General features: G+C 38.0%; 2 pseudogenes; both read left to right on the forward strand.

The window, feature by feature from the left end:
- Positions 1-1,457: 1,457 nt before the first annotated feature.
- On the forward strand, positions 1,458-6,031 carry LOC115793967 (sialic acid-binding Ig-like lectin 14; annotated as a pseudogene).
- A 2,298-nt stretch (positions 6,032-8,329) lies between these two features.
- On the forward strand, positions 8,330-12,472 carry LOC115795022 (basement membrane-specific heparan sulfate proteoglycan core protein-like; annotated as a pseudogene).
- Positions 12,473-14,944: the final 2,472 nt, after the last annotated feature.

The raw sequence follows: 14,944 nt of genomic DNA on the forward strand, positions 1-14,944 counted from the left end.
AAGAAATGCTGTGGTCTCCTTATAAATGCAACTTTTTTTTAATGTACCTCAAAATATTACTTTTGGCATATTTGCAGAACTAAAGAGAACTCTATAACATGAAGTAAATGTAAATGGACTGGTTCTTAGCGCTTTTCTACTCTATGTTGAGCACTCAAAGCACTTACACATTCACACGATGCTTCATTCACACAAGCACTTCTTTGTAAGCTTAAGTGCTTTCCATCAAACATTCACATTCATACTCTCACGGTTGCACATAGAGCAACTTGCCGAAGGATACTTTGGCATGCAAACTGAAACGGGGTCACACCACAAAGTGACCTCCACCTCCTCCATTTCTGTTCTTTTCTTTTATCCCACACCATATCACTGTCATTGATATTTAGCAGTAATGGTAACTGTACTAGACGTAGGCTATCTGTAGTTTGGAGGCCAGGGTCAGTGAATTGGAGACCTGCCTCCGTGCTCTGGAAAATCCTGTAGCTAGCCAGGCCGTTGTAGTGTGTGGACCAAGGTAGCTTAGCCACCATTAGCTCTTCCCCAGCAGATTTTTAAAAAAGTTAAATGTGGATTACTGTTATTTGTTATTATCTATTGTCCACCTGGTTCTTACTCAGAGTTTGAATTCTCAGACTTTTTATCTGATTTAGTGCTCAGTTCAAATAAAATAATTATATTGGGTGATTTTAACATCCACATAGATGCTGAAAATGACAGCCTCACCACTGAATTTCATCTATTATTAGAGGCTGGCAACCCTGCCTCTCATCCTGTGACAACTGGGATAGCCACCCACCCACCCACCTGCATGACCCTGAACAGGATAAGCAGTAGAGGATGGATGGGATGGATGGATGGATCAAAAAAGAACTAATACTTCACTGCAAAGTTGCAGCCATGGAGGATCCAAATAAAATTTTCTTTTTTCATTACTTAATGTTATATGTTTTATGATAGGATATATATGCATACATGGTGCATTTATAGAAGCTAATCTTACTCAGTAAAATTCAGATGTGTGCTGGGAAACTTCCTGAAATCTTGTTGCAACATGAAGGAAGAAAGAGAGGCGATAAAGGGCAGTCAGCAGAGATCAGTGTGGAGAGAAGACTGGAGAAGAAAGGCAGAAAAAGGTAAAAAAAAACCTTTATCTTTTACAATTATGAATACCAGCTTTCTGTATATGTGGCCCTCTAGTAAAAGGTATCTGTGCTAGACAAAAAAACTGGGTAGTCTATTTGAAGCTGGTCTACATTTTTTAAGTTGGTGTATTAATTAAATGATACAGTTGACATAAAGCTGCTCTGTTAAAAGGCAGAGTTTATACATGCCACTATTAAGAAATTCTGTGACATCCTTAAATAAGATATGTGATGTAAACTGTGGACAATCTTTTGTTTTAATTTGTGTATGTTTACTACATCTGCATTACATTTTGTGAAGGGAGAGACTGAATGTGTCCGCATCAAATCAGGATGTTTGTTCTCATCTGGGCAACTCTGCTTTTCTCTGTGAGCAGCAATGCTTACAAAGGTTTGAATCTTCTCTCCAATTTTGTAATTTTGCTGATATTAAATATGTATAATAGGAATTATTTGTATGTGAAACCATTTATTTTTCACCTCAAATTTGTCATAATTTTTAAAACAATACTGTTGAGTTGTGTGTTATTTAAGTAAAGCTTTTGTTATCTCATATTTTAGGGTGCAAAATTATTAAACTTCTTACTGTTGTGTAAAAACAGCTTATTTAATTAGACACTGTGTTTATTGCTTGTTTTCTGCTTTCATTAACAGGCAGAACTGTGGGGAAACAGAACTGTAAAGACTATTGTGTTACTCTCAGTGAGCAAGAACTAAGAGCAGAGGCTGGACTCTGTGTTGTGATCCCGTGCTATTTCAGGACTGCTGCTGGCTTTACACCCAAACATATAGTTTGGTTCAAATGTGAAGCATCTATTGAAAGATGTGTTGATGCTGACATAATATTTCACAACAACAAGAACACAGGCATAAAACATCAGTCTGGATTTAAAGGACGAGTGTCACTTTTGGAGCCCGATGTGAGAGAGAAAAACTGCAGCATCATCATTAATGATCTCAGAGAGTCTGATTCTGGATCATATCAGCTCAGAGTTACTGGAAAAGTGAATGGAAAACAAGATGGATTTACATTCATTCCTAAAGTAACGGTCTCTGTTAAAGGTATGAAAAGGTACATCAAAACAAACACATAGAGAATAGATATTCAGTATTGTGCAAAAAGAGGTTTTGTATTTTGTTTAGTTTTGTGCCAGTGAATCATAAATAATGAAACAACATTTACGTCCAAATTTAAGTAGTTGAGTAATTTTTGGTTAACTTGATTCCACTGATTTTCCACTATGCACTGTGTTTAAATTAGGTCTTACTCAGAAGCCCACAGTAACGATTCCCACACTGACAGAGGGACAGCAGGCCACACTGACCTGCACTGCTCCTGGTCTCTGCTCTGGATCTGTTCCTGACATCACCTGGACATGGAGAGAGCAGGAGGGACTGAATCTCACATTACAGGAAACAGCACTGCTTTCAAGAATCTGACTCTGGTCACACAGAGACACATCTCAGTTTTGACATTTAACCCTTCAGCTGAGCACCACAACACCAGTGTCACCTGTAAGATCACCTTCACAGGTGAAACAACTACAGAGGAGACTTTGACTGTAACTGTGAACTGTGAGTACAATCTCAGATATGTTTTTAACTTAATTTTTTTTCTAAAATCTTTTGAATCATCAGTATCAACTGTGCTGGTCCAGGAAAGCCAGAAAAGGAAATAAAATGATTTTGCACTTTTTATTTTGTTTCATAGAAAGTTAAAATCACTGGCTATACAAATGTGAAAAGAGGGTTTCCCTCCATCTTTGATTGTGTGGTGGGGGCTGGAGCCTATCCGAGCTGTCAAAGGGCAAGAGGCAGGGCTAGCTGTTCATTTGAAACCTGTGACCAAATTTTATTTTAAATTCTCATGACATTTTTGCCATTTTGCATTTTAAATACACATTGCCAAATTAGTTTGTGGTTAACATTAGCAGTGCTAGCATCATCAGCCTTCTTTCCCTGCAGGTTAATGTAATTCCACACTTTTCTGATTGAATTATTACATGCCTGTGTTAGTTTCTCCCTCCTTAAATAAACCACTGAAATGTTTTCCACAGATAACAGGAAGCCTCAGATCATCGGGAATACAACTGTTAAGGAGGGAGATGCACTCAATCTGACCTGCTGTGTTGAAAGTTTCCCTCCATCTCTTATTGTGTGGAAAAAACTGAGCTCTAATACAAACCTTCACAATGGAACTCATACTGACCTGCACAGTGACACTGGATCAGCTACACTTGTCATACATAATGTGACAGCAGAAGATTCTGGAGAGTACATCTGTACAGCAAAGTATCTGAACACAACTGTGACTTTATATGTCAATGTGACTGTGACTTGTAAGTAAGATGGCACTTATCTTGACTCTGAAGTTCATATTCACACTATAGCTTGCAGGTTTCCCTGTTTATGATTCTGATTATTGTTTACAGGGTTTTCAAAGATCCTCGATGGCTCTGGATGTGTGCTTCAGTCAGAGGGTTTGACCTGTGTGTGTATCAGTGAAGGGTCTCCTTTACCTATCGTCACATGGCCGCTGCTGAAACACCACAGCGAGTACTCTGTCATTACCAGTGTGTCAAATCACACAGTCAACAGCACTGTCAGTTTACCTGTGAAAAAACATGGAAACACCATTGTTGAATGTGTCAGCAACAATGGAAATGGGGAAGAAAGTGAGATCCTTCTGATCCGTCAAAACTTTCCCAAAAAAGAGGGTATTTTTTTTTTTTTAATTAAAACACTTCCACTAAAAGCTTTAACCACTTGGCATTTTTAACCTATATTACCTATGGCCTATGTAATTTGATAATCATTAGACAAGCTATTGCATGTAATTTATATAATTCAAAACAATGTGGGCATTAACATTTTTTTTTTTCATGTTGTTTCCTACAGAGCAGTCATTGGGTTTTAGGCTGCAATTTTTGGAGATCATCATAGCATTTTTGATTGGTGTAGTTCTTTCATCAATTGTTTGTTGTTCAACTAAAAAATGCTACAGGTACAGAATGAACTTTTGTAATTATTATTAGGGTTTATTTGCAGATTAACTTGAAGATAAATTTGTTTCTGTTAAAATGCTCTTTTCTACAGAAAAAACATGAAGAGCTCGGGAAATTTGAATGACACTTTTTGATCGTTACACGTCAGGACAACTCACAGGTATTTATGTTCATTTGGCTTTTTTGATTTAACTGTTAGAATATGAGTTTCTGCACAAATATCTAAAATGCAAATTTTATATTCTCCTATACTTTAAGTGTTTTTATAATTTATAAAACACTTAAAGTAGGAGAATATAAGTGTTTTTATAACTTTATGTACATTCTTAGAACTTTCCTGCAGTGAATGGATCGTGCTAACCTTCACACCACTGTGCCACTCATGTGGCACCACTTCATGCATAAAAATCAGCTTACAAAGAGCTGAAGCTCATGCTGCAGTGTGGTCAGGGATATATACATTTTTTGTGACACTGCCACCTAGAGGAATTTCACCCCCAGGAAATCTAAGACTTGAAACGCTAACAGTAAAAATATTTTTCAGGTTTAAAAACTTAATATGGATTCAAAAGTAAATATAACTTTATAAGAAAAAAAATGTCCATATTAAAAGAATAAGTAAATAAAACAATTTATTTACGACACTGAACAATATAAATTAGTGTGGCACACGTTATCTAGGCCCATGCACTGCCTCTAGAGCAAACAGCAATGAAGCTCTAAAAGAGGACATTGCAGGGACCATAGGAGGGGGATACACACACACACACACACACACACACACACACACACACACACACACACACACACACACACACAGTCAGCTCTTATATCTATTAAAACAACCACCCCACCAGAGGAACAGTGCTGTCAGTGGCAGGTGAGACAACAATAACCCAACCAAAGTCATAATGGTCATAGTGGTAGGCAAAGCAACAACACACAACACAGCTTCAAGCAAGACAGGGTCAGGAAAGATAACAATTCTTCAGGGAGAAAGACCACAATTGTTACGGCCACCACACATTATTCAACCTTGGATAAGTGCATCAATGAAAACATGGGCCTTCAACTGAGGCATAACTGCGACAGTGGGCAGAGACCTCAAAATGAAGGGACACTGCAGCTTAAAGAGCCTCTGCTTCTTCTACAATGGCCAGAAATAAATAGTCACACTTGTAGCCATCCCAAAATTCAAGTGAAACAACCTTAGCTTGAGTTGAAATTTACAAACAGTCCATATGTCAAGCTCTGGGAAGACAAAAGAATCAATGAGTGAAAAGGAAACCTACCTGATTATAACCTGTGGAAATGCCACCCAGTAACTCACAGCTGTACTTCCTAATCCGGGACAGAGATGGAGAGAGAAAACAAGCAAATGAATGGCTACACTCAGTTTCTGTCACAGTCAGCACTACGTCAACTTTCATAGCTGTGATTTAAAAATATATAAATCAAAAGAACTGCAGTAATTGAAGGTTAAGTTCAGACCATTTTGTTTGAAGCATGAAAGATTGTAAATACATGGATAGTATGCTGGGCTTGCTGCAGCCCAGTGACTCATATTATTTACTTTGTACCTAACAGGTATATGATCATCAAGCATTACAAAACAACCAGACCCTGAACTCAAACAGTGGGACAAAAGAAGTTGTGTATGCCAGTATTGATTTTTCCCTGTTAATAAGAAAAAGTGCCGGGGAGGCAACAAGGAGGCAAGAAAGTACAAAGACGGAGTATGCTGAAATTAGGAAAGCAGTCAAAGAAGAACGGCAAGATGGAGAGGAAGCTGAACCGTTGGCAGTGGAGATGATAAACTGTGACCCAGAAAAGGAGGCAGGGAAATATGAGGCAGCGTATTCGATTGCCAATGATAGATGAGATTTAAAGAATGTTTTACTGTGGAGAGGTTGGGGATAAATATTGTTCGATCTCATCAGATGTAATGGCTTGATGTGATGAACTGACTATTTTTGTCATTTTGTATCTGAATGAATGCTCTTTGAACAATGTTCACTTCACTCAATTTCACACCTGTACCTGTCACAGTAGGAGATATGCAAATTCTCCTGCAAATCCTTTCTCCTGTGCTACTGTTTCAATATTGATGCTGTTAATAACATTTTGTGATAAAATTTTCCACATCACACCGAAGAGTTAGTTACAGCCATTATTATGACATTTGTGTATAAAAGTAGGGATTTGAGCTGCAACTTGCTGCCAATGTGCTGTACACTCCAGATTCACTTCAGCTTCATATGTTTTATTTACAAGGATCAGTACTTGCTTTATTTTTTAATTAAAACAAGTTTTTTTATGATCTACAACATTATCATGATATGCTAGAAGAATGTCATGTTTAAGTGTAAATTTCAGATGCCTATTTCATATCTTAAAATCTTATTCAAAGACTTTTGAGCTAATGACATCATAGTGGCTTATCTCCTGCTTAGCTTTGTTTTTGATGTATGTTGTATATTTTTAAGGGTTTCAGTTTCCAGGTGGCCACACTGGCATTGTTTGCTCAGATCCATGTGAAAGTGTGTGAATATACTTTTTCCTTCATGCTGGTAAATTGAAAATAAATAAATAAATAAAACCAAGTCTCTTTGTAGCAAAGCTGCCCCCAAATCACCTTTCCTGCCCAAAACACCTCCAGCCATATGTTAGAGTCATGAACAGCAGATGACATTGAAGGGGAGCGACAGTTAGTAAAAGCGAGACAGAATACAGTGCAGCACAAGCAAGTTCATTTAAATGTTAAAGTCCTTCATGTTTTATGGGCACATTTCAAATCATATGTTGTATGTTAGTGTGGGGGTGAAAATTTAAAAACAACCTTTAATATTAAAACAATGTTTTTTGTGATTCCCTTATCTAAATACATTTTCCCTATAGTTGCCACTGTGATTGACTGATCTGAGCAAAATTAGTGAAGTTAGGTAATACTGCTAATACTAACCACAAATTAATAGGTATGATTGAGAAAATGAATCAGACACATCATTTAAACTTGGCAGGAGAGGAGAAGACAGATGATAATGTTGCTAAAGAAACCCTACTCTTTCTGTGAAAGCAACGTGTGTTCACAAAGAAAATGACCATAGTACCGGATCTTTTTCTGCAACTTAAGACTTGCATTTCCTTAAATTCCAGGTTAACAAATGACTTCGGAAAGTTCAGTTTCTGGGATAGGTTGCAGGGCACACTGCTCTGGAATGCACTGCAAAATCTTTGTTGAGTCTGGCACCATCATGAGGTCAGAATATTTATTTTGAATGACACAGCCAGCCTCATTGGTTCTAATGCTGCATCCATCATGTTGCTGTCAAACTTTTTTTTTACTAACTTGATCACAAAAAGTTTACCCCAACGCACTGCTTAAATACACAGTAACAAAGCCGATATAAGGGCTCCTAAAACAACATACACGAGTGCTTATACATGAGTATAAAAGAACAACAACCGGGCACATTTGGTTTGGTTTTGCTTCCTGTGTTTCCCTCTCAGATGATTCACATTTGCCCATTACCTGCTGTGCGCATATATTGTCTGAGTCATCATTGATTATCCCCGCTGTGTGCCTCTCTGTCCGAGTAAAGTTTTAAGTGTGTTTTCTAGTTCATGCTACTGTCCAGTTCTGTCCTGTGTTCCAGCAATAAAGCTGAAAGAGTTATTGAGTTTACATCCATGTGCAGTGTCCTGCACTGGGGTCCTGCCACAGCGGTTCATGACACAAGCTGCTTACATGGCATTAAAATAAGATTGTGCAGCAGTTCCTAAGAACAGTACAGATATTGCACAATATAAATATTTAAAAATATATAAAAAAATCCAATATGCAGAAGTGCTTGCAAAGATGCTGTATCCTGTTTAAATGGGAAATGCTGAGTGAGAGACTTCATCTTTGAACCTTTTAGGGAATACAGTGATGCTGTATGTGTGGTGCTCTTTTGAAGTGATTAAAAAAGTTATTTAATAATTATTTAATCAATCATTTAATGAATGATGAGGGCTTTGAGATAAAACATATAACATGCAGAGCGTGATATAAGATAATAACTTTATGGAAGCCAGCCTGTAAAGCTCAGTGCTATCCTGACAAACTTCTCAAATCACAGTGCAGAAAGAAGGAAGAAATAGAAAAAAACTGAGGAAGAGAAACTTCAGATGGAAAACTCAGCAGAGATCAGTGTGGAGAGAAGAGTGAAGAAGAACAAGAGGTAAAAATGTTTAATGCGTTTTCAAAAATATCTTTAAAAAACTGCAAACGAAGAACACTTTTTTTCTTGCGTATGTCTCACTGCTGTATGATTTGACTGTGCTGGGCAAAGGACTGGATGGATTAAAGACCATAATGCATTGATACAGATGACATAAAGCTGTCCTGTAACATACCTAACTATAAAAATTTTAGGGCAGCTGGACAGTCACAGTCCTTGATAGAGTGTGTACACATCACACCTACAAAATAACAGAGCAGATGACACGCTTTGTGGAGATGTGTGATTTTAACTGTGTGCTTTGTGGATTTTCTGCATGTTTATTTAACGGCTGGATTAAAGTTTGTCCTGTGGAGGGAGAGACGGAACATACTGAGCATCAAATCAGGATGTTTGTTCTGATCTGGGCAACGCTGCTTTTTTCTGTGAGTGACAGCAGTGCAGACACAGGTTTGTATCCTCTTCTTTCCGCCACTATTAAAAAAAATCTTTAAACATTTACACATAAGCCTGTTTCGTGAAATATATCCAGATCATAAATATTTATTTGACTTCGAATGCATCATAATTTGTGCCATCTGTTGCCTTGTAAGTTATTTTAAATAAATCTTTTATTAGTCACATATACTTTAGGCATAGGAATGTGTAAAATTATTGTTGCTACAGTAAAAACAAACAGCCTTTGTCTAAAACTCAAGACCATCATTTTTATTATCTCTTTGCATTAACAGGTGCCTCAGCCTGGGACAACAACACTGTGACAGAGGATACTGTGTCACTCTTAATAAGGAGGAACTAAGAGCAGAGGCTGGACTCTGTGCTGTGATCCCGTGTTCTTTCAAGACTGCCTTTAAAGCTCAGCATATAGCCTGGTATAAATGTGAAGCGTCTGAACCAACATGTCGTTATCCTCTCGTGGTATTTCACACTAAGAACAACATTAACGTTCAGTCTGGGTTTGAAGGACGAGTGTCGCTTCTGGAGCCTGATGTGAGTCAGAACAACTGCAGCATCATCATTAATGAGCTCAAAGAGTCTGATTCTGGATTGTATCACCTCAGAGTTAATGGTGAACTGAACGGGAAACAAGAAGGATTTTCATTTTCTCCTAGAGTAACTGTCTCTGTAAAAGGTATGAAAAGCTAGACCAAAAATAAACATATTGAGACACAATCATACTTGAAGACTTAAACATTCAGTGTTTAACAAAAAGAGGTTCACTCGATTCCACTAATGTAGTGTTCTCCCAGCAGGTCTTAAACAGAAGCCCACAGTAACGATTCCCACACTGACAGAGGGACAGCAGGCCACACTGACCTGCACTGCTCCTGGTCTCTGCTCTGGACCTGTACCTGAAATCACCTGGACATGGAGAGGAGCAGGAGGGAATGAATCGCATATTACAGGAAACATCACTGACTTCAAGACTGAGAATCTGACTGCTTTCACACAGAGACACGTCTCATCTTTAACCTTTAATCTATCGGCTGAACACCACAACAGCAGTGTCACCTGTAAGATCAGTTTTACAGGTGAAACGACGACACAAGAGACTTCAACTTTGAATGTGAAGTGTGAGTACCATAGTGTCTAAAATGTTCTCTAGCTTGTTGAATTTTACAGTATTTTTTAACAAATGGCAGGAAGGAATCTGTAATTTCTCTTTTTGTGTCGCAGATTGAAGGAAGTTCAAATCACTGGTGTCACAACATTAAGGGAGCATGAGACACTGAATCTGACCTGCAGTGTTGAAAGTGTCCCTCCATCTCTGATTATCTGGTCTAAACTTGGTTCAAACACAACCCTGCACAATGACACTGGATCAGCAACACTTGTCATCCTGAATGCAACAATGAACATTCTGGACTGTACGTCTGTACAGCTAACTATGGACAATACCCTGAAAGAGAAGGTCAATGGAACAGTGATGTGTAAGTATATAACTCTAATTTCAACTTGTTTCTAAAAGTCTGGTTCCCTCTTTCAGTGTTTTATTGAGTGTAGCGGGCATACCAGCCAGCAAACTCAATTCATGAAAAAATTATTGGATCCAGTGCTACATTGCATCAAAGTTTCAAGTTTTGTCATTCATCTGCTTTTGTTTGTGTGTTTGTTTTGTTTTTTAATATTTAATTTTAGTTATTTCATCCTTCCTTATCTCAAATAAATAATTGAAATGTCCTCCACAGATAAAAGGAAACCTGAGATCATTGGGAATACAACTGTTAATGAGGGAGATGTTCTCAATCTGACCTGCAGTGTTGAAAGTTTCCCTCCAGCTCTGATTGTGTGGAAAAAAATCATTTCCAACACAAACCTTCACAATGGAACTGACACAAACCTGCACAATAACACTGGATCAGCTACACTTGTCATCCCAAATGTGACAGCAGAACATTCTGGACTTTACATCTGTACAGCAAAACATCTGGACACAACAATGACTGTACATGTCAGTGTGACTGTGACTTGTAAGTAGACAGCACTGTATTGGTCAGTTATCCAGGGTTCCTTTAATTTGTCATCAGTCTGTTTTATTAAGTTCATTATTAAACATTCTTAAAGTGTTTTTTTTCCCTGCTTATTTTACATAAACTATTTAAATGTTCTCCATAGATTCAAGGAAACCTCAGATCACTGGGAATACAACTGTAAAAGAGGGAGATGTCCTGAATCTGACCTGCAGTGTTGAAAGTGTCCCTCCAGCTCTGATTGTGTGGAAACAACTTGGATCTAACACAAACCTGCACAAAAACACTGGATCAGCTACACTTGTCATCCCAAATGTGACAGCAGAACATTCTGGACTTTACATCTGTGTGAGCAAATACATGGACAATACCCTGAAGGAGAAAGTGAATGTAACAGTGCTGTGTAAGTACGTAACTTTTTGATTTCAAACAGAAAAAACAAACAAAAATTCTTTGAAAAACAGACACAACACAGTAGAATGAAATTTCTGGCATGCCCTTATCTGGAGTTATTAAAGCAACAGTATCAGATTAGTTTGTTAACATTAGCAGTGCTGCCATCCACAGCTTTCTTTTATTGCAGGTTAACGTCCACACATCTGTGCAGAACTGTTTACACATTTACCTCATAGAGTGAGTAAACCATGTGAATGTCCTCCACAGATAAAAGGAAACCTCAGATCATTGGGAATACAGCTGTTAAGGACGGAGATGTTCTCAATCTGACCTGCAGTGTTGAAAGTGTCCCTCCAGCTCTGATTGTGTGGAAACAACTTGACTCTAACACAAACCTGCACAATGACACTGGATCAGCTGAACTTGTCATCCCAAATGTGACGGCACAACATTCTGGACTTTACATCTGTTTGGCAAAATACATGGACAATACCCTGATGGGGAAAGTCAATGTAACAGTGCTGTGTAAGTACACAGCTTTGTGCTTTCAAATAGAAAATGTTGAAAGCATGCAATACAGTAGATTAATACAAAGCACATAATTTGTGTGCATTTACAAGAAAATGTTTAATAATGTTCTACAGTAACTAAAATGTTCCTTAAATTCTACTGTCATTCACGGCACTTTGTTATGCGCACAAATTGAACACACAATGTCAAAGTGGTTTGTTTTTAGCATTACAGGTAACAGTGTTAGCATGAACAACCTTTTTTCTTTGCAGGTCAGCATCTACACATCTATGGATAAACTAATTACACACTTACCTGGTAGAATGGTTACAGTATGTGTGAGTGGTATTTTCTCCTTCCTTAAATAAAACATGTGAATGTCCTCCACAGATTCAAGGAAACCTCAGATCATCGGGAATACAACTGTTAATGAGGGACATGCCCTGAATCTGACCTGCAGTGTTGAAAGTTTCCCTCCAGCTCAGATTATTTGGAAAAAATTATGTTCCAAATCAGACCTTCACAATGGTACTGATACCGACTTGCTTAATAACACTGGATCAGCTACACTTGTCATCCCAAATGTTACAGCAGACCATTCTGGAGAGTACACCTGTACAGCTAAACATCTCGAGACACTTGTGACTGTAGATGTCAATGTGACTGTTACAGATGCAGCCACCTAATGTTTCCGCATCCAGCCAGACGTCGGCCAGCTGAAGTCCAGCTCCCAGCTGGCCGACGTCCGGCTGTCGTCGGGCTGGAAGTCCCCCTCCTTCTCCTGGGCATATTTACTTTCCAGCATGAACACACCCCTTTCCCTCAATTGTAGACTGTCACCAAAAGGTGGCGCCTTCTTAACAAAAACGTTGAGTTCTGTGATTCAAAAAAGTTTTGGTGAAGTATCAAGTTTTGAAAACCTAAAATAGATGCCTAAAATTTTTGTCAGTATGACCTTTCACACATTTCCATTGCGAATCACCAAAAGATTCCTTTGTTTCACTTCATCTTTTAACTAAATAAGTAAATAAATACAGTAGGTTAAAAAAGAAGCGGTGCTGCGCTGAGCCAACCCGGTCTCACGGCAGTTCGTGCAGTAGTCACGAAATTTAATCTATTGATTCGTGCTCATGAACACGGATTCCCTCTTTTTTTCGTGTTACTCGGTTTCGTGTTTTTTTTTTTGCTCAGTTAGCATTTACTTTTTATGTGTGAGCGATGCCAATCAATATTCATCTTCATAAAACACTGAGATAATTAAAACAATTGTGTAGTGAAATAATGCTCATAACACAGAAGACAAAGACTGTAGCCATTTGGTCAAAGGACGGTGTGGACACTGATCGGTGTGTCTCCCATAACCAAAATTGCCAGGTTAAACACTGAAACAGACTACATGCATTAAAAAGTCTTTAAAAAATTGAACTCACTTTCAGCATTTCCTAATTCAACTGCAGCCTCTGACCCCACACTTCTGCATATTTGGGCTGTTTTGTGTTTGCTTTATTTATACTGTGCAGTATCTGTAGTGTATTTAGCAACTGGTGTGTAAACTCATTTGGACACCATTTAAGGCACTGCTGTTCAGTCTGTATCTCTGAAAACCTGCTGTGTGCTCTTGATGTACAAGATGATAAACAGTTTAACAAAGAAGCACACAACAGCTGGGTGGGTGATCGATCCAGTTCCTATGTTAATAGATGCTGTTATTAGTCAGTAATAAAGGTCATTAATGCCAAGGCAACAATGCTGTATGTGTTCTATGCCGTTGAAAGCCAAGGCACTTTCATTATTATGTCAGATTGTGAACATAATATTTTCCTGTAAAAAATACAAAAATAAAATATATGCTTATTTTGGCATAAAATCAGCTTGGTGTTTGAATTTCTATTGTTGGCAGGGATTAGTCACATGACACTGTTGCAAAACAGCCAAGACATCATCACAATGAGCCCAGAACAGAGAACAAATGTCAGAATCTAAAAGTTCTCCTATGTACACAAAGCACACAAGGCATGTAGCGCAGGCAGCTAGAAAACAGGAGCACACGCTATATATATATATATATATATATATATATATATATATATATATATATACACATATACAAGAACTAAAAGCTATGAATCTTTGTCAGGTTTGCTGCTGCAGCTGGCAGGGCAGGACCCCAATGCAGGACTCACAAAAGGGGTTTGATATTCCTTAAAGCTTTATTCACGATATGTGACATAAAACATAGCTTGACATAAACATGAAGTATAAGCATGAACTTGACCTAAAGACATGAATATAACGCACACAGCAAAAGGATCAAACAATGAATAAATGAACTGCAGCCAATAAATACACAAAGGGATAATCAGGGGAGTGGAAATGTGTGAGGAGCACAGCTGAACACAATACACTGACGAGACAAGCAAAACTAAACACAAAGCACAAGGAACACAAGACTGTTAAAATAAAACAGGAAGTGACTAACCATGATGCACACTAAAACTTAACACAGAGGAAACCTAAACCTTACCAAAACAGAAACCTAAATACAACGCACAGGGAACACGGGGACGTCAAACTAAACACAAGGCATGAGACAAATCATACATATGAACCATGACAGAACAGGAGGACATGGGAAGCAAATCAGACTTGACAGCAGAGGGATAACACAAACAACTGAACACAGATCATGGGAAAGACAACATAAGGGAAACAGGAACTAACCACAAAAACTAAACAGAAAACTATGATAACTAAAACCCCAATACTAAACACAACCAGAAATAAAACAAAAAACAGAACTTCACAAGAAGAATTCAAAACACTGGGCCAACAGCCCAGGACCATGACAAAATCTTTGGAATAACAAAGAAAATCAACTACAAATTATACAAAACTATTAAAAAAAAAAAATGAACGCAGGCCAAAGCAAAACATAAACCTAAAACCACAAAAAAATCCATAGTTATTAAACTTTTGAAAACCTGAACTTCCCCCAAAGAATTCTAAACCACAAAACCAAAGTACCATAACCAAACAAAGTATTTAATAGTAAGCATTAATTCAAAGTTTAAAAACCGCAAAACAGAGTCCAGAGCCCAGGCTCATAACACACAGTACTTCTCTTTACTCAAAGTTTCAGTCATGGATGATGTCATGGTCCCGGGCCGTCTGCCCAGTGTTTTGTGTTTAGCTTT

This window comes from Archocentrus centrarchus, chromosome 16, assembly GCF_007364275.1.
Source record: "Archocentrus centrarchus isolate MPI-CPG fArcCen1 chromosome 16, fArcCen1, whole genome shotgun sequence".
NCBI classification, from domain to species: Eukaryota; Metazoa; Chordata; class Actinopteri; order Cichliformes; family Cichlidae; genus Archocentrus; species Archocentrus centrarchus.